The sequence below is a fragment of the Cyanistes caeruleus genome, chromosome 3 (assembly GCF_971803275.1).
Source record: "Cyanistes caeruleus chromosome 3, bCyaCae1.hap1.1, whole genome shotgun sequence".
NCBI classification, from domain to species: domain Eukaryota; kingdom Metazoa; phylum Chordata; class Aves; order Passeriformes; family Paridae; genus Cyanistes; species Cyanistes caeruleus.
Window position 1 is genome coordinate 84,275,445 of NC_141703.1, and position 27,058 is coordinate 84,302,502.

Consider the following 27,058-nt stretch of genomic DNA (forward strand, 5'->3'; position numbering starts at 1 on the left):
GGCCTTACTCATCTCTCTTTCACAGTGGGGTCAGACTGGTTCTTCTCAGCAGGAGGTTACTCTTGATCTTACACCGTTGTGAAAGGCAGGCGGGATGGGGCTTGCTTACAACACAATGTGTTTTTCTACCGGTAAGCAGAAGTCTAAAGAGGCTGAGATTGTTGTGGGAAGGTCAGATCACACAGCTTCCCACAGTGGGGTTAAAAAAAGAGTAATTCATCTGCTTTTACAAAACAGCTTATGAATTAATTACAATTAATATTCTGGATTGTAATTAATATTGCATATAAAGTTTTATTCTATATAAATCAAAGAATCAGTATCACCCTGCAGATTTTAGGTACCTACCTGCTACCCTTGCCTTGCTAAGTAAGTCTAGTTAGTGACTAAGCTTCAACTTCAGGTTTTCTGGTTGTGAATCGTTTAATGACACATATCCCTTCACCACAGAAATTTCTTGAGGCAGTAACCCTCCATTTCTACATATCTCTTTGCAAGCAGCATTACATCTGTGACCCATCTCTTTAAACAAAGGATTGAACATAATTTTCTTTAATACACACAATTTAGTGAAATGCAGAATATTGATAAGCAACACAAAACAAGCTCGTGACCAGATCATGCTGAAAATTCAGACTTAATTTCTGACCCTCTACCAACTTTACATTCCAGCAAGAACATGTATTTAAATATAGTCCACCAGTCTAATGTGCTAGAAAGCTATGTTGATGGGACCTTGCTAGCTAAATTAGGGAATTTGCTTCTGCATGTATTAATTGGCTTGTGGGATTTAGTTGTTTCTCTGACTTTAAAATCTGGGGCCCTTATGATTCATTTTAAGCTACACAGAGCACAGAGGAATCATTCTAGCAAAAACACACTGGAAACAGAGCATCTGCTCAATCCACTCATATCATAACCTCTTTTATGCCAGGCAGGAGCTGATGGCCTTATTGCTGATCATACACATAATCAGAAACATTCAAGAGTTTGGGTTTTGAAGTCTTTTGAGAGACTGTGTATTCATCAGCAGTGTCCACAAACATTGTGCTTGGATATCTTCTTCTGCTTCACTAGGGAGGAAAGAAGCTATCAAATAGATAAACCTGCTGCCAAAACTGAGGGCAGACTTTTTAGTAGGGCCTGTGGTCATGGGTCAAGGGGAAATGATTTTAAACTAAAACAGTATAAACAGATTAGAGATAAATAAGAATTTTATTGCAATGAGGATAGTGAAACACTGGCACAGATTGCCCAGAGAGGTGCCCTATACCTGTAAATGTTTAAGGCCAGGTTGGATGGGGCTTTGAGAAACTTTATCTAGTTGAAGATGTCCTTGCTTATTACAGGGGAGTTGGACCAGATGAGCTTTAAAGGTCCCTTCCAAGACAAACTATTCTATGATTTTCTGGGAATGCAGCAGGTTTCAGGGCTTTGCTTCTGCCATTTCTTGGGATACTGAGTGGTTTTTTCCTCTTTTTCCTGACAATAAACTCCAGAGCCTCAGCTATGTTCTTGACATACATTTCCAGGATGAGCAGAACAGAAGCATGGGTTAGTTTTGCTTCATTTGGTTTTTGACTTGTATACAACATTCTTATTTTTGTGATTGAGCCATCTTCGCTAGTTCTGCTGCTCTCACAACGCTACAGGGAAGCTGCTGAGTTCCCTTAACATTAATTTGCTTGTACAAGGCAAAAAAAATCAAAAAAAGATTCCCTTTTTTTAAATGTAAACTGTGCTGTCTTTCTGGTCTGCACCAATAGGAAAGCATTTGCAAATGTTCCTGTCTCGGTTGCTGAAAACTGCCTCCCCATATGGTTTCCTGATTAAGAAATTCAGTCCACCAAATGGCAGAGTTTGCTCAGCTGGAGTTTACTGTTTGGTTAGGATTAATAAGCAGTTCTCCTCTTCCCATACATCTTCCTGTTTAGCATAAAAGAAAACAAATTACTTCGGGGCTTTCCTGCTTATTTGTACTTACACAAAAAGTATATTCTGGGAGCTTTTACAGTGTGTTGGCCTCCTCAAAATGCAGCACGAGGCTGTCTCCATCAGCCACTGGTGCCTAACAAGGTCTGTGCCTGGGCAGTGTGAGAGCCAGCTGGTTAAGCCGTGAATGCTGAGGGAGAGAGAAATAACTGACTGATCTGGGTTACACAAACTCTTATGGGGATTTATTGGTAGATTTTCTTTAACAAAGACAAGAAGCAGCAAATTTAGTGCTTGGATTGATTGCTCAGGTAGCTGAAAATCCTCCGAGGAGAGGACAAACACTGCCCAGGCCAAGCAGAGCCATCATTTCTCATGCTGTCTTATACGTGTGCCTGTTTCTTTTTTAACTTTTCCCATATGGCAGCTGCTCTGCAGACTCCAAAATCCGTTGTTCTGATTCTATTCAACTTTGAAAATGTCACTGAGTTTGACAAAAGGGTCACACAGCTTTCTAAAAGAGCAGTAAGAGCTAAAGATTCTTAAAGAGACAGGTATTTTAGATGCTGATACCTGCATTTGGCCATTAAAAGATCTTATAGCTCTCCTAAATCCAGCCTAAACTTAACAGGTTCAGGGTGCTGAACACTAATCAGCTTCCTGTCAGGTTATGAACTTCCTAAAATTCTGTCTTTTGTGACCAGTGATATGACCAAGTCCACCAACAAGCAGTGGCACATGATGACTGTTTGGAAAGATGATGGCTAGATGGTCTATTGATAGTATTGCTCATTTTTTCTTCCACAACTTTAGAATGAAGTTCCTCCTTTCAACTTTTTACATTGATCATTTTTATTTTCTGAGTAACTCTGGCATGTTATTTCATGTATACATACATGTACATTTGCAAATATCTAAGGCCATATTTTTCTATTGGAGCCCACATCTCATGTTACAGATGCTGCTCCTTTATAATTCCTTACTTTTTCCTGCTGATAAAGTTTCTGAAAAGACCATTGCATCAGATGAATCTTTCTGATGTTTACTTCTGCTCAGATGTGGAGTTTTTCATTGCCAGGTTGGAAAGCAAATTCTTTTCAGGCTTTTTCTCACATGTAGAAGAGAAAGGAAAAGAAATAGTGTTCTATTGTCTAAATAATTAAGATTTTTTTCATTTTCTTTAGTTTTCTGAATAGACTACAGGGACTTGGCTAAATGCTTGATTAAATGTGAACTTTGATATGAGAACTGAGCCCTGAATCCTTACAGCAAAATAGAAGGGCAACTTGTTAGCAGAGACTGACCTGAAAGAGATTTCTCTTCCTGACATCCAAATACCTTTGCACTTTAAAAGATTTATTTTAGGATCTGAATTTTTCAGTCGAATACAGCCTATGGCTGTCTAACCATGTTTGATGGGGATTTATTGTGGTACAAGAGACAGCAGCCTTTCTGTAAACTCTTGCAAAGGGTAAATTTCAATGCATGTGGAGGCATCTTTTCCTGAAAGCCCCTTTAATTGGCCCAAATCATTCCTGAAAGCACCTTTGGGAAGAATCTGTTTCCAAATGTGCCTGTTGAATGAAAGGTTACCAAGTTCTCATTTAACAGCAGAGCTTGCAGGGAGCTGGACTGAGGGCAGAAGTTGCCGTTCGTGGTACCGGATCTCTGTCCTGCGGAGATGTGGGTGTGAGATGGACACATGGCACAGTTCCCCCAGAGCTCCTCCCAGCAATCTGCTGTTCTGGGATTACTTGAGCCAGAGGTGGTATCTTTGTGTTTAACAGCCCTTGATGGATTTCTCAGCAGCTGTCTGCTGCTACCTTTGGCATGTATTTATTCAGAAGAGCAGGCACAAAAAACACTTGTAGTGTCTTGTTACACACCAGCCAGGAGAAACAGAAAATGGGTCTCAACCTCCCAAGTTAGAATGTTTCCAGACTTTTCCAATTCCCATTATAATTCCAGCATTTAACCAGCCACTTTAGAGCACTTGTAGTCTTTGCCAAGCAGCCATGCAAAGTTTCCAGATTTCATTCTTTTGTCTTGAGAAACACTTTTTGTTGTGCCTCTTTATTGAAGGTAGTGTTACATGGGTGTTTCCTAGTATCAGCTGTGTTCGGGAATCTCTGTTGTACAATCAAAGGATAATTTCCATCTAAGAGTTACACTGGTCCTTTGAAAAGCTATAGTATTTCCCGTTTCATCTCTCTGTAGCCTGTGGCATTCTACAGGGGGAGGAGAAGCAGCAGCAGCAGCAGAGCCTGGTAAACTCTGATATATGGGCTGTTTGGCAGACAGTGTGGGCTTCATGCTGTTACCCATATGCAGAAGTGAGCAGCAAAACCCTGCTGATGTGCTGGTGAATGACCTGGAACTGTCTTGTGAAGGATATTTTGATACAGGACACAACTGAACAGTAGGAATGTTTTCAATGAAGTGCAATACAATCCTTAAACTAGTGCCTTGGATAACTAAATGAATGGCTGTTTCTCTTCCATTGAGGCAAACCATCTCTTTTGAATAGAAGCTCCCTCTGCTCCGAAACCACCAGCAATATTTTTTTCTCTCAGATTTTCTGATTGAGTAACACTCTAATTAAACTTAAATGTGTAATAATTTAAAGCCACTTTAAAGTTTTTATCCCCATCTTTTAGCTTCTTTTGCAGAGTCCGATCTTTCAGTTAAACAACTCAGATTTAAAGAAAGGAAATAATACTTTTAAATCAGCATCATTTAATACACTTATTTAAATTTCAGTGATTCAAATGGTGGTATTGCCCCAACTCAGTGAGGGTAGCGGGGATCCAGCAGGGCTGAATGCTTGGGAATATGAAGTATTGCACCAAATTTTCTGCCAAAGTGTTGTAAAACAAATTTGGATTCAATATTTTTAGTTTTGATTTAGCTTGGATTTTTCTGCTTCAAGCCTGAGCGTGTGCCTAAAAATCTTATTCATTTTCTCCAAGCTAATCTCTTGGGCTAATAACAGATAAAACTTCTCCCCAAAAATGTCGCCTCTTTCAAAGCATATTTTCACTTGAGTCCAATGTTTGTTGTTTTTCTCATAATAAGTAGAAAAACCTGAAGGCAACATGACTGTGAACTATTCAAGAGTGGAATCTTAAGAGCCAGTATTGAGTACCATTAGCACTGGATGAAGATTAATTTGTGGAAATCTAAACTGAGTTTGCTTTAGAAGCGTAAGATCTTCAGTTCCTGGTGTTAGAAGTGACTAACTCGAGGCAGACTCGAATCCTGTTTCATGGCAATGAATGCTTTGCATTACCAACCCCCTTTGGAAGCATCTCAGCTGGAGCAGCTAAACCCCGAGGCCCTATAAACAACCACACTTTTGCAAATCTTGGATTTCCTTTGGATCCTTCCTCATGACAGCTTTTTCCTTTCTGCTCGATTCTATACCACAGATGCATCTTCTCCCTATTTCTATTCGCCTTCAGGGTAAACATTGTCTGTTATCTGGGTTTGTATGGTAGGCACCATTAATGCTGTTTAGAGTCTCTAGACAGTACTGGAATGAAATCAGGAACTACAGATTAACAAAACAAAACCATTTCAAGAATGAAACAACTTGTGGGAAGCTGGAGGTTTTTAAAATCACCTGTAAAAGCATAAATAAGTGCATTTCCAAGGTCTTTAGAGTACTGTTTACTTTTGTTGTTAGAATCTCCACTGCTGTTCTTTCACAGGACTGTTTTTTCTTGCCCTGGAGTTACAGAAATAGAAATTGAAAGACCTACATAAAATCCCCAGCATTTATGTGCTCTGCCTGATTTGTAAATATGCTTGCAGCAGTGCAGCAAGCACCTCCATGCTTTCTTCCTCTGCTGACAGTCATGTTTGGAGGAGACTTTGCTCCCTAATACAAGTACAGCTGCACCACTCTCCTACCTGAATTACTTTTAGAAGCCATCCTTCACTGGGTTGCTGAAGAACTCCCAGCCATCAGCCAGCTGTGACAGGAGCACTGTGCTGAGGTTTCATCATTTTCTTGTGCTCTGCCTTCTCCTTTCTCTGTTCATGATCTAGAGGGTGACGCCCCTCCCCATGGCAGATGGGTTGGAAATAGATGAGGTGTAAGGTCTCTTGCAGCACAAGCCTTTCTCTGATTCTGTGATTTTATGATTCCTACCTCTTGAACTGTAATCTGTCAGGGGCAGGATTCCTCACTGGAAGGGACCCTTGTCTTTGCTGATGTACCTGGTGGGACACAGGTGCTATAAGGCGGATTTGCAGCTTTTGTAGAAGTCCAGCATCATCGAAGCTTTCCACCTTAAAACAATAACTGTGATGTAAAATCCAAGCAAGATAGTATATAAGCAACTAAAATCCACCTGCATGTTTTACCTGGGACCCTAGAAACATTAGTAATATAAGAAATAGGTAATAATCATGTCATGGCAATATATTGGTAAGTTTTTTGTATTTTCACACAGCTTTTTGGCAGATCCACCATATGTATCAAAGCACATGCTTCCTTTCCCACACAAAGTTATGGTCTCTGGAGCAATCATTTTGTTTATAGCAGTGATTACACTTGGTTAGGTGATTTCAGAAATTTAGATCTGCCCAAGGGGCATGAGGTCTCAAAGTGTCCATGTCCTCTCTGTTTGACTGAACAGCCATGATTTTTTTCCTGAAGTATTTGCTCTGTGTGAGGTCTGACGAGAGAATGGAGTAGTGTGATGGTGATGCTATGTAAGGAGAGGTGATCTGAGAAAAAGTCTCAGAGGAAAATATCTCTAAGCATTGGCAGGAATTCCATGTGGGATCTGTATGTTGCACGAATGCAAGGTAGTCTCTCCAGCAATTCAAACTTGGACAAAGGACCGCCAGTATTACATCCCTCAGGCTCACAAGGGAAGGGTTTGGGGACAAAACAAAAGAAAACAAAAGCTAAGTTTTGGAAGTTTATGTTTGGTTGTTTTATTTTTGTTTGGATTTTTCTTAGCTGGTTGGAATTTTTGGGGTTTTGTTTTTTTGTTTTATGTCTGGGTTTTTTTAAAAAAAGGCTTAGGAATGTAAAGGGAAGGTGAAGGCAATTCAGATGAATGCAAAATGGATCCTTCCATCAGAGCAGCTGCATAGCAGAACATACACTTTCCAGCTCTGCTCCCAGCTCAGCAGCCACTGGGTACATTGATTCAATTTGCAGTGGAAAATGATGCAATTGTTTTACTAGTTCCACAAAGATAAATGTCTGTATTTCATCAGAACAAGCACATAAATGAGAAGCAGCTCTATAATCTATCCTTCTTGATGACACTGGCATTGAGCACATTTGGCTCTGAAATTATCAGCTTAGCTATGCTGGCAAATCTCTTGCTTGAACAGAAACAACTTGAAAAGGAAAGTTTAATAAGCCAATGGAAAGTTTCACATTCTTCTTCCCTCTCCCCCTGTTCATCTTAAATCAAATACATATTTTTACTTCATTTATTCTTCTGGAACATATTGCATTTCTCTAGGTTAAGGATGAGCATTGTAAGCCTTCTTGGGGCCAAACACATCTGCATGAGTTGGCTTTCAGATGGTTTTTGGTCATGAGGCAGTTCCAGATGTTGCCATTCTCCCTGTTCACAGTGTGGTGTGTGCAGCTTTGGTGGCTATTTTTTCCTCTTTACACTTCTGTTTGCCATAGGCCAGAGTTATTTAGGAAGCTGAGGCTGGTTTATAACAGTGATACATCTAAGCACATGACATAAAGAGGGATGGGCATTAATATCATTCATGTATCAATACTTGGCAAGAGTTTGTCATCAGTAGCATATCTTTGCAAAGTGAGGAAACTTTCAGTGTGATGGCTGCCAATCTTCTTTTTATGGTCCAAAATCCCCATCAAGGTATGTTCGTGGCAGAGAAACAGCTCCAAGGAGGTCAGAGCTTGTAGGAAAAATTTTGAGCAAGTACTTCTCTTATACTTCTGCAAGAAGTGTGTGTCTAGAAGGGGACAGCTTACCAACAGAAAGTTAGATGATTGCAGATCAGCAAAGAAAAAAGAAGGGCAGGATAGGCCTCCCCTTCTGGAAAGAGAACCAGGCAAAGCTTTTGGAGGTCTGCAGTCCCTATTGCTCCCCAGATAAGTCTGCCAATTTTGCATGTTCAGCCTATTTTCTTTGTAATTTGTGTGCATACTGAATGACAACAGATTTTATCAAACTAGGCTTGCAGGAGAAACAAAGACTATATTTTACTGTCTTATTGCTGCCACTTTTATTCAAGTCTTTAGACTATTGCTGTGTCTGGCTGAGTGGGCAGCTGCCTTACCTCTCTGACATGCTGCATCTTTTGCAGAAGAGAACTAGTGTTAAAATAAGAGCCAATATCTCTGTTACATAGTTACATGTAGCAATTATGGCACCAAAAATGGGTTCATTTTGCTTTGACACAGAACTCATCAAACTATCCTTTTGAAATTGTTGGTAAGCCGAATATTTACAACAGCAGTGATATATTTGATTTTCCCAGGAATGAATATGGTGGTGATAGCTGGGACTGTGGGAGCAAGGAGGGATTGCACACAAAACAAGCTTCCTTAGGCAGAATGCACAAGGACAAGCTCTGAGGAGACAACATCTCTGAGCAATGCCATCAGGTGTGCACAGTGCAGAAACACATGCCTGGTGTCTGTTTTGTCAGTAATCTTAGTAGAAAAGCCGAGGACTTTATAAAAAATGGCACTCCCCTGGAGCTGTATTTTGAAGCATTCAGCTCCACTTGACCCCTGAATCAATCCCACATCAGCACCTAAATGGAAACACACTGACCGTCATGTTCAAAGTCACTGATTTGCAGTGTGGACTCAGGAACTTTCAAAGGAGTCAAAGAGCAGAAGGAATTTTTGGCCTGTATTTGTTGGCATGTATGGTAGCATGTATGTTCAAGCTTAAGGGATATCGAGTTTGTTTTAAAAATCTGGTTCCAAGTGGGTGCACTGCTTTAGATGGAATTTTCAAAAATTAAAAAAAATAAGAAAGAAGGACAAGAACCAGTCAGCTGGACTGTGCAAGCACCTGCAGAGATGTCTCCTGCAGTGATGGAGTTTTAAATGCAGGAAATGCTGATGAAGCTTCAGCCTGCAGCACCTCCATCCTGATTCATCCTGATGTAGATAAGAGGCCATCCTTCCCCAAACCTTTCACACTCCAGTCCTTCACTTGATTTTTCTTCCATTTGGGATGAAAGACAGGCTGTCATTTCCTGTCCCTTCAGATGCCATCTCACACAGCGTGGCCTGCAGACAGGCACTGGTGTGGGTGCCAATCACCAAAAACACTCCAGGACAAATGGATGGGGAAGTAGAGAGGATGGCATAAATCTCAGTACAGCAGTTAAGGTAAATTACTGGGGCCATCGTGGTAAAGTTGTGTACCCCAGTAGTTATTTATTAAATCAATGCACAATGTTTCCTTCCTTTATAAAATGGGGTGGAGGTCTTTTTACTCTGGAGATCTGGAAGGAGCCTGTCTTGACCTTAACTGACAGCATCTAGATCTGTTTTGATTGTATTGATGAATAAGACAACAGCAACGTGATGGTATGGAGAGCCCTGGGGAATATGTATAAGGCACATTAGTATGGCAACGCAAAGTAAAACAGCTATTGACAAGCATGAAGTTCAGAAGCTGTGATTTTGCCTGTAGCCATGACTGCTCCCCCTGCCTTGAAAACCCTTGTCAAGACCAATCATTACCATGTAAGGAGGCAAGAGCAAGGTGCCATTTCCATGAAGCAAACCCGGAGGTATAGGGAAGGACAGAAAAGGGCTTTGGTAACCTTAATGCTAATTCATTGGGAATGAAGGCAACAGGGAAGAGAGGTTTCATGTCTGGATCCCTTCGCATGGAAGAGATTAGGAAAAAGGTCTCCTTAATTTTTTGGCAATCCATCACATCTAGGAAATCTCAGTTGAATTTAATAGGATGTTACTTGCTTTCTGTGCTGTGATTTCTGTAGTTTGTACTAAAGGCTTCTCTGGAGCGTATAGAGAGTAAGAACTCATTTATAGAATCTTATGTGATGTTTTAAAAAATCCTGTACTATGGATTTCTTTGTTAAATTAGTAGATAGCATAATTTCTATAGAAACCAAATCACACTTCCATAGAATTTCAATATGGGAATATTAGACTTTTAAATACAGAAATATTACCATTGCTCCTTTATTTTAGAACTCTTTTGTCCAATATACAACAGTCACGCATCCTATTGAAAAATAGTCCAGCACGCAAAGCTAAAGGAAAATAATTAAATAGGTTTTGTTTCTAGATTTGAAGATCAAAATTTTTTCCTTGAATAGAGGTGAACATTTAATTTTCTATTCCTCAGTTTCCTCGGTAAAATGAAGATAACACTCAAGCACACCACAAGGATATATTCTCAGTCACATTTAATTACTTGTTCAGTGATTCATATGAAATTTTATTTTGTTGAAGCAAAAACCCCGGGTGAGAACCACCACAGCACATTAGAATAAATCTTTATTTGTGTCTTACAAAAGTGTGCAAGTTAGCAAGTGAGCACATAGGCCTAAAAGAGTCCCTCTGCTCTGCAAAATGTAGAGTGTCAATTGTTTTGGCAAGCATGACTGACTTTTAGTTGTTTAGGGTAATTCCCCACTGGCTGTTTGTATATTTTCTCTGGTATTTTTTTAAGAAAGAGGATTTCATATTATAAAGAGCAAGTCTGAGCATAAGGCATTTGAATTCATCACCAAGTTGCCTATGTAACTCTGGCTAAATCACTTAATCTTTGCATTTTCTCCCTGTATTAAAAACTACAAGAAAAGTAAAATTATTGTAATCTTTATTCCCAGTGATACAGTTTCCATGTTATAAAATTATTAACTCTAAAGCAACAGAAATTAGGTCTGTCCTTCACCTTACACTCAGACTTCTGGCTTTTCCAATTTAAGGTACCAACTACAGTTTTCAATGTGACAACCATCAGAGCACAGAGATTTTCATGCTTGTTAATAACATCTTTTCACATTAATAAAAGGAAAAGTAAATTGAAGCTCATTTTGCCAGATAATTTTCTCATTTTGTGATCTCACTCCCTCATTTTCACCCTTCTTCCTGTGTTTATTTAATATCTTTGCAGATCCAGACAGTACATATTTTTTGCAGAATATTTTCTTGAAATATTTGCCTGTCCAGAATATAAAGTAAGAAAACATTGATTCCAGACTGCTTTTCCTGGAAGCTACTGGAAGATGTGGAATAAAAAATAACAACAAAAAGTGAGGATTACTTTTAGAACTTCATACCAGGAAACACCATCTAAAATGGAGGAAAACAGTTTAGAAATGGAAATTAATCTTACCAAATTATAAGTCCCCATAGAATTTTTACTGGTCTCCAACAAAAAAATATGGTGTATTTGAGGGCCAGCTTTGTCATTTCTACAATATAGTATGAGACCCATTAATTCTCTAGAAGACAACAAGCATCCCAGTCTGCCCATTTTTCTGGATTTCTGCTTGGCAGGAATCAGATCTATTTTTACTCCATAGTAGAACACTGAATGTGCATAGTGGCCATAAATTCTTGTCTTTTTGAGTCAAATTCCCTTTGGCTTCAGTAGGAACTCATTGGGCCACAAGTGAGGAAGGATTAACAAAGGATTTGTCAGAGATTAGTAATAGATCAGTCCATGTTGACTAGAGGTTTTGAAAGGTTTAAGTTAGCAAGAATGGGGGAGAATGGTGGAGAGTGACATTGAGAACTTGGGCAGCATGCTGTCTGAGCATATCCACAGCAACAGATAGTGTAATCTCATTTGCTGCATTAACTAACACAGGGAAAGTTGTTGTTTGCTGCATTAACTAACACAGGGAAAGTTGTTGAGAGATACATCTGAGAAGAGGAACAGGAAAACAAAACGGTGTTACCAATGGATTCCAGTGAAATTACAGCGGTGCTTTGTCCCACACAGGAGCACACCTCTGAGTTGTGGACTCATACACAGACACAGCATCCCCAGAAGAGTTCTCAGCCTAAGGCAGGTGAAGAGGTGGAAGACAGCAGGCACATAAATGTTGTCTCAAGGTCTAACAAATTAGTGTGAGTGAACAGGAGCTCTCTGCTCTCTGCATTGTATATTTGAACAAGTTAAAGTACTCATAGTCAATAAAGCCATAATAGCAACACCACTGGCATCTGTTTCATCACAAGGACTGCAACATTTCCCTGAGCAGTGCCCTTTCTGAGTTGCAACATCTTAAGTATTTGTGTGGCTGGGAATCTCTCAATCAATGCCAAAATACGGTATATTGGTCACTCTACTGGAACTTTTGGCAAGTTTATTGTTATTCTTGCTGTTCTATGAGTTTAAACAATTTTATTCTGAATTTAATTAGCTTCTGCTTTCAGACAGTAGTTTTTGCTGTATCTTCCATTGATAGTTCCTCTATTAGCAGATGTATTTTACTTAGTACCATGGGTATTTCTTTGTGATGCAAGTTAACCCCATAATGAAGGAACAGACCAATGAATTTGAAACTGAAACAGGGACACTTTATCAAGGACTGTTCCAGTGATTACCTTTTTTTTTTGATACTGAAGGAAATTTGTTGCTTTAAGAGAGTCTGAGCAGATGACAAAGAATAAGGTCTCCTTTAGCCTGTTGGGTGCAGTTTCTTCAGTAATTCAGGCGGCCATACCTGCTGTTTCCTGAGAGAGTCAATGACTCCATATTCTTCCAAACTAACTTGTAGTTAAGTGTCTATACCTTGTGTTCATTTTGGCTAAGTCTTCCAGTGGACATAGCTAATAATTGTATATTATACTGGATGCCAGTTTGGCTCCAATCATTTACATGTTAAGTCAAAAATAAAATTCTCAAAATGTGATTATAGAAGATGAGGAAGATGAAGTTTCTTCAGCAGTTGTCCAAACCTTAATGCTATTTTTTTTTCCTTCCTTGCTCAAGTTCTTTCAGCTAAGTTGAATTCTATTAAAGTACCTTCAGTTTAGTAAACTGCCTTGGGAACTTTTGATACAAACATGCCAAACTGTCCGCTCTTTCATCTTGTGATTCTTTAGCTGGTGAAAGCTTGTGGACTCTGCCCAAATGAAAATACAGAGATTGATTTAGTGCATTTGGACACCTAGAAGAATTTGCCTTTCCTAGAGGTGATTTACATTTGCATTTGTTTTTCTTCTCAGAGCTATGGAACATGTTTGACAGACTTTATATGAACCCCCTAAGAAATTGTTTGGTTTGGCTATTATGATGCTTAATCCTTCCCACATTGGGAGTCTGTGAATTCTTTACTAGAGGGTATACATTCAAGTTTTTTGTATTCTGTCAGGATAATGCAAGCTGACAAGTAAGCAGGGACGTGCTAAATCTAGACTTGAGGTCTTTTTCATGGTAGGTGAAGAATGAGCTAGAACTGTTTTTGTGGAGAGGAGTAAATCTCAGTGGTAATTTGTTCAAGCAAAGCATCAGACAGCATTGCAGTCATGTGGTTGCCATGAAAAACAGTACAAAAGGGTCATGTGCCCAATAACTTCTACACTATATTTCTTCAAAAATATACCTGTGGTCTAAAGATATGGGTTCCTAGAAAATTAAAAGGCTTAGGGCTTGCATTTCCTACAATTGTGCTAATTTCAGTGTTTAAGGGGAATTCTGACAATCCAGAGGCATGCAAGTAGGATCTTCGGGCAAAATCCCAACAAAAGGGTATTATCAAAGTTTCATTCAGCCATATGCTCAGAATTAGCTTCTTGTGAGCTTGATAATTTTAAGAAAGTTGCCATGACTATCTCTCTTCTTGATTGCAGTAACCCCTTCCCTGACATATAATTTCCCTGTGTTCTCTGCCTGCTCTAGAAATTTTTCTTTAGTGTTGTTTGGCCGTAAAATCTCTTTCCCATTCTCCTTCATCCACATTTCATGTCTTTTGACAGCTCTCTTTCACATCATCTTATGTTCAAACCTCTTGTGGTGTTCAAAGCCTCTGCCCTTCTTCCACAAATACCTCAAATATCTGTCCTTCTCCAACCTCTCCCTGAAAACCCACTTCTGTCACTGTGCCCATAAGAAATGGATTGAGATCAGCCATGAGATGGCAAATAGGACCTGCTGATATTTCTGAAGTTGCAGTGACTGGCATGCAGAGATTTAGCTTAGATAAACCCTTGCTTTTATGACTGTGATCTTCTCCACAAAGTTCCCTTGTATTATCTACTTGAAAAAGCTAGGATTCTGTTTTCCTATGCAAAAAAAATAAAAACAAAAAAATCTCTGAGACATTGTCTGCTTTAAATTTTTCTACTCTGGAAGAAAAATCTTATTTTTCCTCACCAGAATGTGTCCCTGTGAATACTTGAAGCTGAAGCATTTCAGCTCTGAGGCTTAACGTCTCCGTCTGGCTGTGACACCAAATCAACAGCTTTGTTATATATGAACAATATATATACACATATATATAGTAGTATGCTGTCACACATTGTATCAGCCTCAAAAGCTACTGATTTTTCTCCTTTTACATTTGCTTTCTGTGTACCATGTCCCTGGCCAGTGTGCTTGAGGAGCCACACCCTGGAGACTCCAGCAGCTATTGTGTTTTCACATGTCCAAGAGCAGAGCTACCACTGATGTCCTGGGAGTTTGGTGTGGGATTCCAGCAGAGGATGCACAGGAGGAGAGATAAGAAGGCACCTGATAAGAGTTCACACGTTCAATAAGAGTTCTGCAGCGTAGACAGGAGAGCAGCATTTTCACCTTAATTATCAGTCACCTCTTTTTTTGGCTCAATGAAGGATGCTCCATTTTAATAGAACATCTACACAGGCACCTAGGAACTGCCTGAAGTCCCATGGAAAATGGCACTGATACCATCTTTAAAGTATGCATCTCCCCTCTGCTGTGAATTTTAAATAAAGCACTCAGGAAGCAAGGGAGTATTGAAAAACACAATGATCAAACACAGCCCTTGGTGATAATCTCCAGCAACCTAGTTCAGCGCTGAGCAAGAAACCAAGAAGAATCTTTGGAAAGGATTTACTTTTTTAGTATGTGCCTTAAAAATAAATTGCAATATTTCAGTTTGTATGACAGAAACGTGGAGGTTTTTTCGAAAGACAGTGGTGATAACAATAGGTTTATTAATACTAAAACCCGAGCTATATAATTATAATAAAACCGTTGAGTCTCATTTCTTTTATATAGATGGCAGTATGCAAATAGGGAGCCATCCGCCTTGATAGCTGCACAAGCTATGAAATCCTTATTTGAAGAATTTCAATCCATTTTTCCTATAACATTCAGTGCTGAGAGTCAGAAAAGAAGCTTCCCCCCTCCTCCCCTCTTCTTTCTCAATATAACAATGCATTTTAAACTGCTCCAAAATTGCAAAGCTATTTCACAGTTTCACAGAGAGAAAATGGCTTGAGGGAACCATTTGCTTTTTTTATGCCTGGAACATCAAAATAAAATACCAAATGGGAAAATGAATTCTGTTGTATAAAGGATGGGAGCAAGTCAGAAAGGGCTTTGTGGTAGAGGGTGAGTTGTCTCGGGAGCCTGAGTAGGATTGCAGAGCCTAACAAGGGACCTCAGAAGTAGGCACAGATACATTGAACTTGCCTGAGCATGGCAGGAGACCTTACAGGAACCCACAGCTCTTTGTTCCTTGTTCATTTAGGGATATGTCCTTCGTGATCCCTGTCACAAGAGAAAGGAGAGCTATGTGTGATGTTAGAGATCATGTGGGATGTAAAAAAATCAGTAGATTTTTGTGCTATCTGTGCTTATAAAATAGAGGATTCTAGATAAATCCATTCTTTTTTAGGCTTTGTTATACCTTTTTGGGTTTTTTGTGAGTGATGATCCCTGCTTTAAGCAAAAAACCATCAAGAAATGCTAAACTTTGTTGAGAACTTTAAGAAGTTTATTAATCCAAATTTAAAAGTAGCTAATAAGCTTTTTTCCTCAGTGTCTTCAGAGGAAATCAGGATATGTTTAAATGCCTCAAAAATGGGTACGTTCTCAGCAAAATGGAAATGAAGTCAAAGTATAAATTAATTTCATGATTAATGAAAATTTTGACAAAGCATTCACTGATGACCTGTTAATTAAGCATTAACGAGTGGGGAAGGCTCAGAGCTTGGCTGCATCTTTGACTTCAGCTGCTGTACATGGGCCAGTTTGAGATCTGTTCTTATATTCTCTTGCTTAGCCAGAAGCTTCTCTTCAGTGAAATTTGAATGTTGTTGTTCTCTAAGGTACAGCACAAGTAGTTCAACGCTAATTTTGAGCCTCAACCAGTAGAATGACCTTGGGCAAAGTATTTTGTGTGTCTACTTTTCCTTGCTCTTCTGTGCAGGTTGCAGGAGAACCTGAGCACTGTAGTCAAGGGCACTACATAACTGAGTACCATGGACAACACGTAAATGTCCTCTGGCAGCTGAAGAGAGTTGTTCAAAGACTTACAGCATTTTCCTAGTGATCTTCACCTCTTGATAGAGCCATCTTCAACAAGGAAAGGAAGTGTACCCACTAAGGCACAGCACATCTTAACCTGCCAGGTTTTTTGCTGCACTTCCAAAGGTCTTGAAATGCCTTTCCTGGGGTAGATTACTTATCCTAAGGGACAAGGTTGATTTACCTTATCATAAGTTCATGGTGCTTTGGGAACACGAGATAGAATTCCAGAACTGAAATCTTAAAGGTGATCCAAGTGAAAGGGAATGGGTTACATACAACCTCAAGTAGCTCTGAAAAGCTGTGACTGCATTATTCCTATGTGGCTCCTCATATAGAAGGGAAAGTAATTACACTTGTACCTAAAAGAAATTTAGAGACATTCATAGGGCTTGCTTTTCCTTTGAGGGCATAAACCTACTCTACACAAGAACAGATTTTGTGGTGTAGCTGTATGTACAGGCCTGGTTTATGAAGATTTATGTTTTTACTGGCAAGAGATTTTGACCATTTAACTCCCTGAATGCTGTTTTTTAATGATAATGATGAAAGTGGTTTGAGGTATTTTAACCAGATCATGGCAAGAGGTCTTGGTGGTATAGATGAATAACATCAAATCATGCTTTATATATACACATAAATATATATTTCCATTTGAGCATATTTCTATATATTGACAACTGCTTGTACATGCAGCATTATATATAAAACTTTCCATGCATTTCATTCTATATGTCTGAATACGTATTAATAGAAATCTATGCCAACATGCTTTAGAGAATTAAATACCCAGTGTTCAGTGGGTAATCCCTTGACATTAGAACTCCCTACTCAATATACAAAGTTTATTAAAAACGCCCAGTTAGAAATAAAATGGCTTTTTCACCCATGCAACCAGAAATGTCCTTCAGATGTGCTTGAATTTAGGCCACCAGATCTTCAAAAGCACCAGACAGGAGCACTGTGTCCCAGAACAAAACGATTGTCACAGTTTGGTTTCCCTAAACAGAACAGACCTTCTCACACAACCTATCACAGAAGGTGAAAGACATAAGAAAACAAACAAATTTTAACTATTTCCCTGCTGCAAATGACTGCCTCTCTAAAGAATGATTTTTTTTTTTCCTTAAGGAGGAAATTTAATTAAAAGAAACTTAAAAAAAAAACAAAAAACAAACCAAACCAAAGAAAAAAACAAAAAAAAAAAAAAAAAGAAAAAAACCCAAACCTACAAAAACTCAAACACAAAAAAAAGACAAAAAAATCAAAACCAAAAAAAAATCCCCAATTACCAGCCCTACCAAGAACTGCATTTCAGTTAAACAGATATGGGTTTAAGAAGTTGCATACTGTAATGTCATTTAAGCTTCCTGTGAATTTTTTTTTGGACTACAAGTGAACAGGAAAAAAAATATCTGAAAGCCTATCAGTTGTCTTGTTTTTTCCCAGTGAACTCTAGCTCTCATAAGAAAGTCCAGCTTAGGTTTAGTGACTCCTCTTCCTAATGATTTATTGAGGAAACTATCTTCAGAGACCCTTAGCTTGTGATTTGTCAATACAAAAACACATCAATGCTTGAGAAGATTGAGGTAGGTATATACAGTAGATAATACAAACCTGGCTCTACTTTGGATTCTGCAGGTAAAAGTTTATCCTCCTAATTTTGGACTGCAGAAGTCAGAAGTCTTCAGAAGTCAGAAATAATCCTTCCAACTGATGGATTTAACCTGAATACTTAGAAAACTTGAAGAGTTCTGGAAGAGAAATGCTACTAAATCCTGTGCTTTGAGTGGGGGAATTTCTGAGTTTAAAAGAAAAGGGACAAGAAGAGAAACATATAAAGAGGAACAAGTCATTTTCAAGGGGGAAGGGATCAAGGGAGAAAGCGGTTGAGTTTCAGGACTGTGGTATCTCATTTGATTGGAAAAAAAGAAATCACAAAGGTATAGCTCTTGCATATTTTACTCCAGACACATGAGGAAAAAGGAAAGTAAATGACTTGCACTGGCTCCACACTGCCAGTGTGAGACTGACCTTGAAAGCTGCTACTTCATGGTAAAAGGGCTCAATATTGATTATTGCATTCAAGGTAGCAGAATGTTTTTCATTTTGATATCAGGTTTTCAAACAGCTTCAGTTCTTCACAAGCATTTAGGGGTGCCTAACACAAAGAAAACAGATATGATGGAGTTAAATAAAAGATCACAGCCCACTTCTAGATACTTTTTAATTTTTTTTCTCCTTTGTGTACAGGCATCCATATGCAGTCCTTCTAAACTACATTCTGATGTTCAAGTTGAGCTGTCCCCCAAAAGTGAATTTTTACATTCATGTGTATTTTACAGACATATTTTCACTGTTTTACAGAAGATGTGACTGTTATTTATAATTTCATTATCTAGTCCAGAGCTGAGCCTCGTTGAAGACAATTTTTTTCGAGTCACGAGCTTGCTTTGGTGAAATTCAGGTTCATAGTAGCAAATGAGTATAACAAAACTTAATGCTCTGAGGTTCATCACATATTCAACATTCCAAAAGAGTTACCAGTTAAGAGTCAGTCTTAGTTCATTATTCAGTTAAAGCAACCAAAGAAGAATGAAGAAACAAAGTGGGTCCATATATCTACTGCAATTTGGCATTTTTGAATGTAGATTTCGCTAAACCTTCCCAATCCTTTTCTTTGCTTTTTCCCTTCTTACCCTCCAAAAGAAAACCCATCTAGTTGCCTTAGGAGGAGATCATGTATCAGATTTACAAAATAAACCAGAGACAAATTTCTATGAGGTATGGCTAGGAAAACTCTATTGAAAACCTGATACCATTGATATCATCACAACTTTAAAGTCTGTATCCAAAATATACACACTAAGGCAGGTGAGGATTACAGTGTAAATGAGGAATCACAGGTGGGACATCTTTCATCAAGGCAGCAACAGAGCACAAAGCCAAGGTTTTGTCTGTTCTTGCATTTCTTAAACAGATTAATGCCACTGACTCATGTTCCTCCACTGGTGGTACCTTTCTCCAAGTTACAATGGAGCAGTACAGAAATTCCCAGCTGTATTTTGTCTTCTCAATCTACTCTGGTGCTTCTCCTTCCTTTGCTGCTTAAACCTCTGCATGTATCAAGAAGTAGCCAGCAGTCTGCTGCTATCAGCAGCGCTGCCTCAAAGGCTGTCTCATCCCACCGAGGTGAATATCAAGCTCCACAAGTGGGATGTAACAGGAATACATCTGTGAACACATCCCTGCTTGCTCTGAGCAGGTACACGCTGTTCTCCTCGTTATTCCTGCTAACCAGGCTGGCTTCTGCAGCTGGTCCTGCCTCTCTATGAAATGTCAAATGTGGAGGAGCAGCAGTGCCAGCAACCCAGGCACTGTCTTTGTCACTACTCCTGCCAGAGTCTGGAAGAATTTCCTTCTAAAAGAAAGCACACATAAGTCTTAGGAGACTTTCTGAGAGTCTGCAGAGATGGGAGGAGGATGAACTGTAGCAGTTCTGGGGTTGCAACCCCTGGGCTCTCTGCTCTGCTTGGCCCTTGACCTGGCTCTGGCTAAATCACTTGAGGCCTTAGTACATGGATTTTCTCTTGCTGCCCTTAAGCTCACATCAAGCACATCAAAAGCCCACCTCATCTCCTGTCTGTCTCTGACAGTAGCCACGTGTCAGCACTTAAGGAGGTGTTTGAGAACAGGGCACAAATGCTGTGGTGTTTCCCAAATACTCTTCTGGGCCTTTGCTGGTCATACTATAAATTCTTTAGGATAGCAGTAATCTTACCCTGTGCATCTACAACAGGATCCCAGTCAATTTTGAGGCCAGGTAGTGTTTATATTATATAAAAAAATATTAATTAGTGGCCTGTGACTGGCAATTGGAGCCAGGTTGTCAGCAACATGTTTATTGTTGCTGCTTTCAGAAGGACTGGGAGAGTCATTCCCATGCTCTGAACAGTTTACTGCTCCATCCCCATTGCAGGGATTAACACAGACACTGCTAGCAAAGACCCACTGAGGGTCTAAAAGTGTTACAGATGATAAGTGTATAACAGGAAAGTCAATTATCAGCTAGTAGATCCTAGTGTTACCTTCCAAGGCACTGAATTATAGCCTGCCACTTGCCTTTTGCAGGTCACCTTTCACAGTGTTACAGACCCACATTAAAATGACTTGTGACTAACAACAGAGCAGGGCTTAGTGCCTCTTTATCACTCTGCACTGAAAGAAAGGTCTGCTCTTTAATATTGCAGAAAAACCTTTGTGACTGAGACTTCAGACTGGCTACAGAAGATTTGCATCACTAAAAAGAATTGCTTGGTTTATGTTTTGACACAATCCAGCTCACTGTTTGCATTATTCACAAGCCTGACAAAATCTATTTTTTATAAAGATCTTTGGTTTGGTTTTGGTTTGGTTTTTAGTTTTACACACACAAGTGCTTGCTCTGGTCTGGTACCTGCTTGGACTACGCTTTGCAGTATAAATGTTGTTATTAAAACATCTAGAGAACTAGGGCTTTCTCAAATGCATTTTAAAAAGCAGATCAATGGTGCAGCTTCCATAGAATATACATTATAAGAAAGGTAAATAAAAATGAATATATTAATATGAAGACAAAAAAGGAAGAAACTGGGAATTGCATGCTCAGGGAAATTTCTCTTGGATGTAGGCGGCTTGTTTGGGGATCTCTACAGCTGTGTTTATGCTGTTTAAAAAAAAAACCAAAACAAAAACCCAAAACCCAACACCAAAAACATAGAGAAATAATATTTATAGAGTCTTAATTATCACCTAAAAGACAAGTATCTATAGCCTAAAGGACAAAACCAAGAAGCTCACATCCTTATTCCTACATTCTCCAGAGCAGATTTGTTTTGGTGAGGTCCAGCAGGAATGGTCCACACCAAAACCATGTAACACCAACAGCCAAACAATGTCAGGAACTGGTGAGTCAGCTGGAGCTCAGCCCCTGGCCCCAGCAGTGTAAAAGGGTTGATGTGATACCTGGGACAAGACTTGTATTCACCTGGAATAGAGATAGTCTGGGGCATGCTCCATCTTAGAATCATGGAAATGTTTGAAAAGGCTTTTATGATCATCATCTCTTAACACAGCACTGCCAAGTCCACCATTAAAACATGTCCCCAAGTGCCACATTTACATGTCTTTAAATTACCTCCAGGGATGGTCACTCCACCACTTCCTTGGGTTGCCTGTTCCAGTGCTTTACAACACTTTTGGTCAAAATAATTTTCCTAATAAACAATCTAAACTTCTCCTGGTGCAACTAGAGGACAATCCCTCTTGTCCTATCATTTGTTGTCTGGGGAAGGAGACCAACCTTCACCTATTTAAAACCTCCTTTCAGGTAGCTGTAGTTAATACTACGGCAGTGAGTGAGTGAGAAGGTCACCCTGAGCCTCCTTTTCTCCAGGCTAAACGCCCCCAGCTCCTTCAGCTGCTTCTCATCAGCCCTGTGCTCCAGAATTTTCATCAGCTGTTTCCTTTCTCTGGACTCACTCCAATACCTCCATGTCTTTCTTGTAGTGAGGGTCCCAAAACACAGGATTAAAGGTGCAGCCTGACCAGTGATGAGTATGGGATGGAAAGCCAGGTGCAAGTCATCGTCCCCACTGACTCTGTCTCAGTGGAATTGTACTGACATTCACCAAGTGTGAAAGCATCACCCAGTTTAGTGCACAGTCTTCAGCATGGCTGCACACCATGAGTCAGTTACAGCAGCCCTGAAGAAGCCAAGAAATACTACAGAAGTTTCTCTCTGAGTCACAATTTCCTCCACGCCTGGCTCATTCGTACAGCTAAAGTTGTGTTATTTGGTAAAATCCACATCTCATGTTCCACATGTACATACCAAGAAGTGTTGAGGGAGAGCTCAGGCTCTGCTCAGGCATGCTCCCCTTAGCCTGAAGCAAGTAGGAATGAAGCCGTGCAACTGTGAAATAAGACTGGGATTCACCTAAGATTCCAAAAACTAGAGGGCAGAAATATTGTGTCAAGCAGAGCTACAGCAGACATACAAACAACTGCTCAAGGGGAAAAAAAATAACAAACACATGTACTTGTGGACAATTAAAATGCCTCAATTCTTTTAGAGTTTTTGAACTTTTTTTTTTGAAAAATCACATTACAAATAACCTGGAGAAAATTTATAATCTAAGACTTTCTTTGCAAGAAGAGCTTGAAATAATTTTGTTTATAAAGAATAACTGACTTTTAGACCTGGTGACCATAGCACCATATTTGGTAGCTGCTTTTATATTTATCAGTTATATAATTAAGGACCACAACCAAAACTGATTTTTTAAATAAAATGGACCAAGCTGTAAAGATTTGGAAAATCTCCAAAAATTTATAAAGAGCAATGATTTTTGATCTGCTGAAGAACTGAAAATTGCTTCCTTAGACAAACTGGATATTTAATCTATCACATATATATTAAAGCATTGAATTAATTTTGTGACAGTGGGTTGTTTTGACTCACAGAAAACATTAACCAGGCCTTTTTCATAGTATTCACTGTACTCCTGCTAAGTGTACACACAGAGCTCCTCAAGTAATTCCAATTGCTGTATGACACTTCCCCACAAATTTTAATTTGCAAAGATCTTCAGGATTTTTTGAAAGTAAGGGTCCTGCAATGATTTAAAGTGTTAATATTATTGCATTCGCAAAACTGTATTGTTAAACTGCTTAATGGTGTTCTTTTAATCCACTGGAAGAATTACTCTTTTTCCTGGACTAAGTATCAAGTTAAGAATGTTCTTGGGGTTTTTTTGGGTGCTTTTGTTTTGGTTTGGTTTGGTTTTTTGGTTTTTTTTTTGTTTTTTTTTAGAATGTGGTTATTGTTTCATATCATCTTGGAAGAACGGAAGAATGGCAAGAAAAGACAAAAAAAAACCCCACAAACAGTGACAATCCAAGTCAATTGCCTGGTGCACCATTTATAGGTTGGCCTTAACTCAGATCAGTATGGGCAGTAGATTATTTGAGGAGTACTTTCTGGACTTACAAGCCTGGGGTATTAAATTTTAAAATCTTACCAGTGGTCACGTAGCATGAATCGTGAAGAAAGTGTATCCATAACAGAACTGAATGCATGCATGTAATCTGCCTACAATCTGGAGATGTTTTATTTATGTGTCTGCTCTTAAATGTCTAATTAATGAGTCTCTAGTGATGGAGATTAGTGTAACTCATGTCCAGCATGTAATTTATAGAGCAGTCTCATCCTGCTTGATATAGTTCCCAACCCATGAAGGTATCTTCCCCTTCTACCATCTTAGTATGCAAAAACCTTGATCTGGGAAACATAACTCTCCTCATTATAATGCTCTGTTGGCACGAAGTGTCTTTTGATGTGGGAAAAAAAGTCATCATTAACAATGAAGCTTACTAACAATGGATTGGTAATGAGTTTAATCAATGTGATGGTCTTCCCTCTATTTTGCCTAACAAAATGCCAGCATGATCACTCCAGTTACGAGTAAACAGTGGAGGGAGACCATCCTTTCCTTAGCCCTGGAAGACAAATCCACCTCTGACCATCCCTGAAGCAAAGGGTCAGAATGTTTTATGACTGAATGAGGAAGCATCTTTAAAATGAGCCAAAAGACACTTGTCTTATGTACCATTTTTCTCTTCATCTTGTATCAGACAAATATCTCTCTAGATTTCAGGAGGAACAGATGGATCTATCTGACTGTGTCTTCATTTCCTCAAAGCAGCATATTTGCAACTATTTACATCCAAACCTAATCAGATTTGATGACAATACTAGCTCTGGTTTATGCCCAATCTCCCTACCTGTAGTACTGCATTGAGTTCCGGGGTCCCCAGTGTAAGACAGAGATGGACCTGTCAGGCCAGGTCCAGAGGAGGCTGTGAAAATGAGACTGAAGCACCTCTGTTATGAGAACAGGCTGAAAGAGCTGGGGTTGTTCAGCTTGCAGAAGGGAAGGCCCCAGGAAGACCTTAGAGCACTTCTAGTGGGTAAAAGGGCACTCTCTTGTAGAAGAGAGCTGGAGAGGGACTGTTGACAAGAACATGGAGTGACAGGACAAGGAGTAATGGCACTTTCAGATTAGATATTGAGAAACAATTCTTTCCTGTGAGGGTGGTGAAACACTGGCACAGGTTGCCCAAAGAAGTTGTAGGTGCCCCATCCCTGGGTGGGTTGGATGGGTCCCTGAGCAATCTGGTCTAGTGGAAGGTGTCCCTGCCCATGGCAGGGAGCTTGGAATTAGATGGTTCACAAGGGTATGGAAGCAAACTTCTGCTTTTGTATTTCTCATACTCAAGAGAGGAAGATCATTTGTCATAGCCTGATGAAGGAAGGTGAGTGAGGTTTCCACTCAGGAGAAACAGAAATTTGAAGTGGGCTTTCAGCCACTTCAGGAGTAGAAGTAGATCCAGTCATCTAGAGTAGGAACTCAAGGACCTAAGGAAGCAAAGAGGGCAGAAAACTGCATTTCAGTATGAACAAAGTCTGCCAGGGGCTGCAGTCTGTTCTGCTATGGAGATGACATGACAAAGCAGAAACCAAAGTTGTACTGTAATATCTTGTGAAAGTAGTTGGGCCACCATTAGGAAAATTCCATGGGAAAAACAGAAGGGTTAGACTGAATCCTTTTCCATTTTCCTGCCTGCCTTCTGAGGACTGTCATTTTGCACTTCTGCAGTGTAGCCCAAGTATCATCAGAGTTCATCAGAGCTTTCCTTCTGCACTTCAAGTTCACCAAAGACAGAATAACAGTGTCAAGTAGCCTCCACTGTTATTCCAGTCCTACTCTAGTCATTATTTAGTGTAATGAACAAAACAAACAAATTACCATTTACCATCTTTATGCAGGTCATATGGCAGCTTCCCTCTCCCAAGAAAACGCTTCTTGGTAAGTGGCAAGCCCTCAAAATGATAAAAAACAAACAAGTCTTCTCATATGCATTGAGACTTGCATTGTGGAGAATCAGAAGAGTCAATTTGCCTTCAGTCATTTATTACCATAGCTCATTGCAGCACTCAAGTGGGTCAAGCTAATGTTATCACTGAGTATTGTGATGGGGAGGAAAGTTAGTGCTGGCTTTGTGTCCCAGAGGCTTTTAGGAGACAAAAGCAAATCAGCTAAAGAAATAAAATAATATGCTGATGATTTTTTTTTATGATATTTTTTTAGCTGAGGGTCACTACATCTGGCAGATATTGTGAGGGCTGTATTTTTTTCTTTTTCTTGAGAAGTACAGTGAATTTTGCTTGAAGGAAGCCAAGTGAATCCAGGTCAGCTTGATTAGAACAAATGAAATAGGCTTTGGGTATGATGGAAAATAAATTTGCCCCAGTCCTTAGCTGAAAAGAGCACAAAATCTCACAGGCTTGTGCAGGTTAAAGCCTGAAGAGTAAGGCTGCAGCCACTTCCAAGTTATTTAAATACCCCACATTATTTACAGTTATTTTGATTTTTGTTTCTGTGGTGGAATTCTGAATCCTTCACTGGAATCACTCAATATTCACAGCAGCATAACAAGGATCCATAGCCTGTCATGTTTGCAGCATGACAGGATGTAAAACACCATTGCCTGTCCAGATGAAGCAAGGTCAGATTATTAAAAACAAATCAATCTGTTATTGTTTAATGTGCTGCTCACTGTGACTTACATACGTGACTGACCAAGAGAAGCACATCATGTTCTGTGCAAGTCATTTTAGGTAAAGATGGCTCATCAGGGGTGAGATGGTTAAGGGGTCTGCAAATTTTTTTGGAGGATGGCAGAAAAAAAAAAAATGCAGTTGACTTTCCTGGGAAGAATTGAAGTCAAAAATATAATGAGGTAATGAGGTATTTATTAAAAATACTCCTTCGCACTTTCATAGGTCTGCTCATATGACAGATGACAGCCAGCTAATCCTCCTATGCACTTTGCAAAGTGGTTATGTAAGTGCTGTCCCCGTTTTGTAGGTGGGGAAAGAAAGGCTGGAAAAAAAACCCAATCATTCTCATAGCAACAGAGTGAATTCATGCAGGAACTGGAGTTTGCAGGAATTTCACTTTTCCCTTTGCATTACTCTTATATGTACACGATGTTCCCTTAGTGGTGACTTCTGAGCTCTGTTTTTGTCTCATTCTTTCTTCTCTCTGTCTTAAGTGACCTGATTTTATCTTTTTTTTTTAATGTGAAGAGAGTCTCAGCAGCATCTCTTGTTTGTGTGCATACAGAGGCTTAGAGAAGCACTTCAAATGTGGGGCATCTGTTGTTGTAACCCTTCCCTGGCCATGATGCCCCCTTCTAAAAAAATGCCCAGCTTTGCTTGCCTGGAAAATCATCAAAGGGGTCTGCAAGAAAGGGAAAACACATAGCTGAACAAATTGATCATGTGTAAGCTCATCCTGTACTGGGGGTTTTCTTAAAGGCTTAGAAGATTTGTAATTTTTCAAAAATTAATTCAAAAATTAATGTCAACTATTTAAGAAAAATCATAGTATCTTTTTCTATCACATCTACAGTCAGCCTGTTTTCTCTCTCCCCCTTCATGTGATTATTTCACTCTGAAGAAGATTTTCTTGGTCAAAATCCTGCTGCTGACTGCTCCTTGTAGCAAGATGTAAACACCATGCTGGCATCTTTAAAGGTTTTGTGAGTTTTTATTCTACAAGTGT

General features: G+C 39.4%; 1 protein-coding gene and 1 long non-coding RNA gene across 7 annotated transcripts in view; one reads left to right on the top strand and one right to left on the bottom strand.

The window, feature by feature from the left end:
* The window catches only part of TENM4 (teneurin transmembrane protein 4), a 1,355,518-nt gene that overhangs the window by 917,941 nt on the left and 410,519 nt on the right, over positions 1-27,058 (top strand). The window lies entirely within an intron of this gene.
* On the bottom strand, positions 16,573-21,825 carry LOC111925382 (uncharacterized). 2 transcript variants are annotated; one of them, XR_015284883.1, is made up of 5 exons: positions 21,565-21,825; positions 18,423-18,549; positions 18,006-18,142; positions 17,275-17,389; positions 16,573-16,750 (listed from the first exon to the last, which is right to left on the bottom strand). It is a non-coding gene; the product is annotated as an uncharacterized LOC111925382 (long non-coding RNA). The 2 variants fall into 2 exon arrangements; XR_002862215.2 differs by lacking the exon at positions 16,573-16,750 and having other exon boundaries at positions 17,012-17,389; positions 21,565-21,803.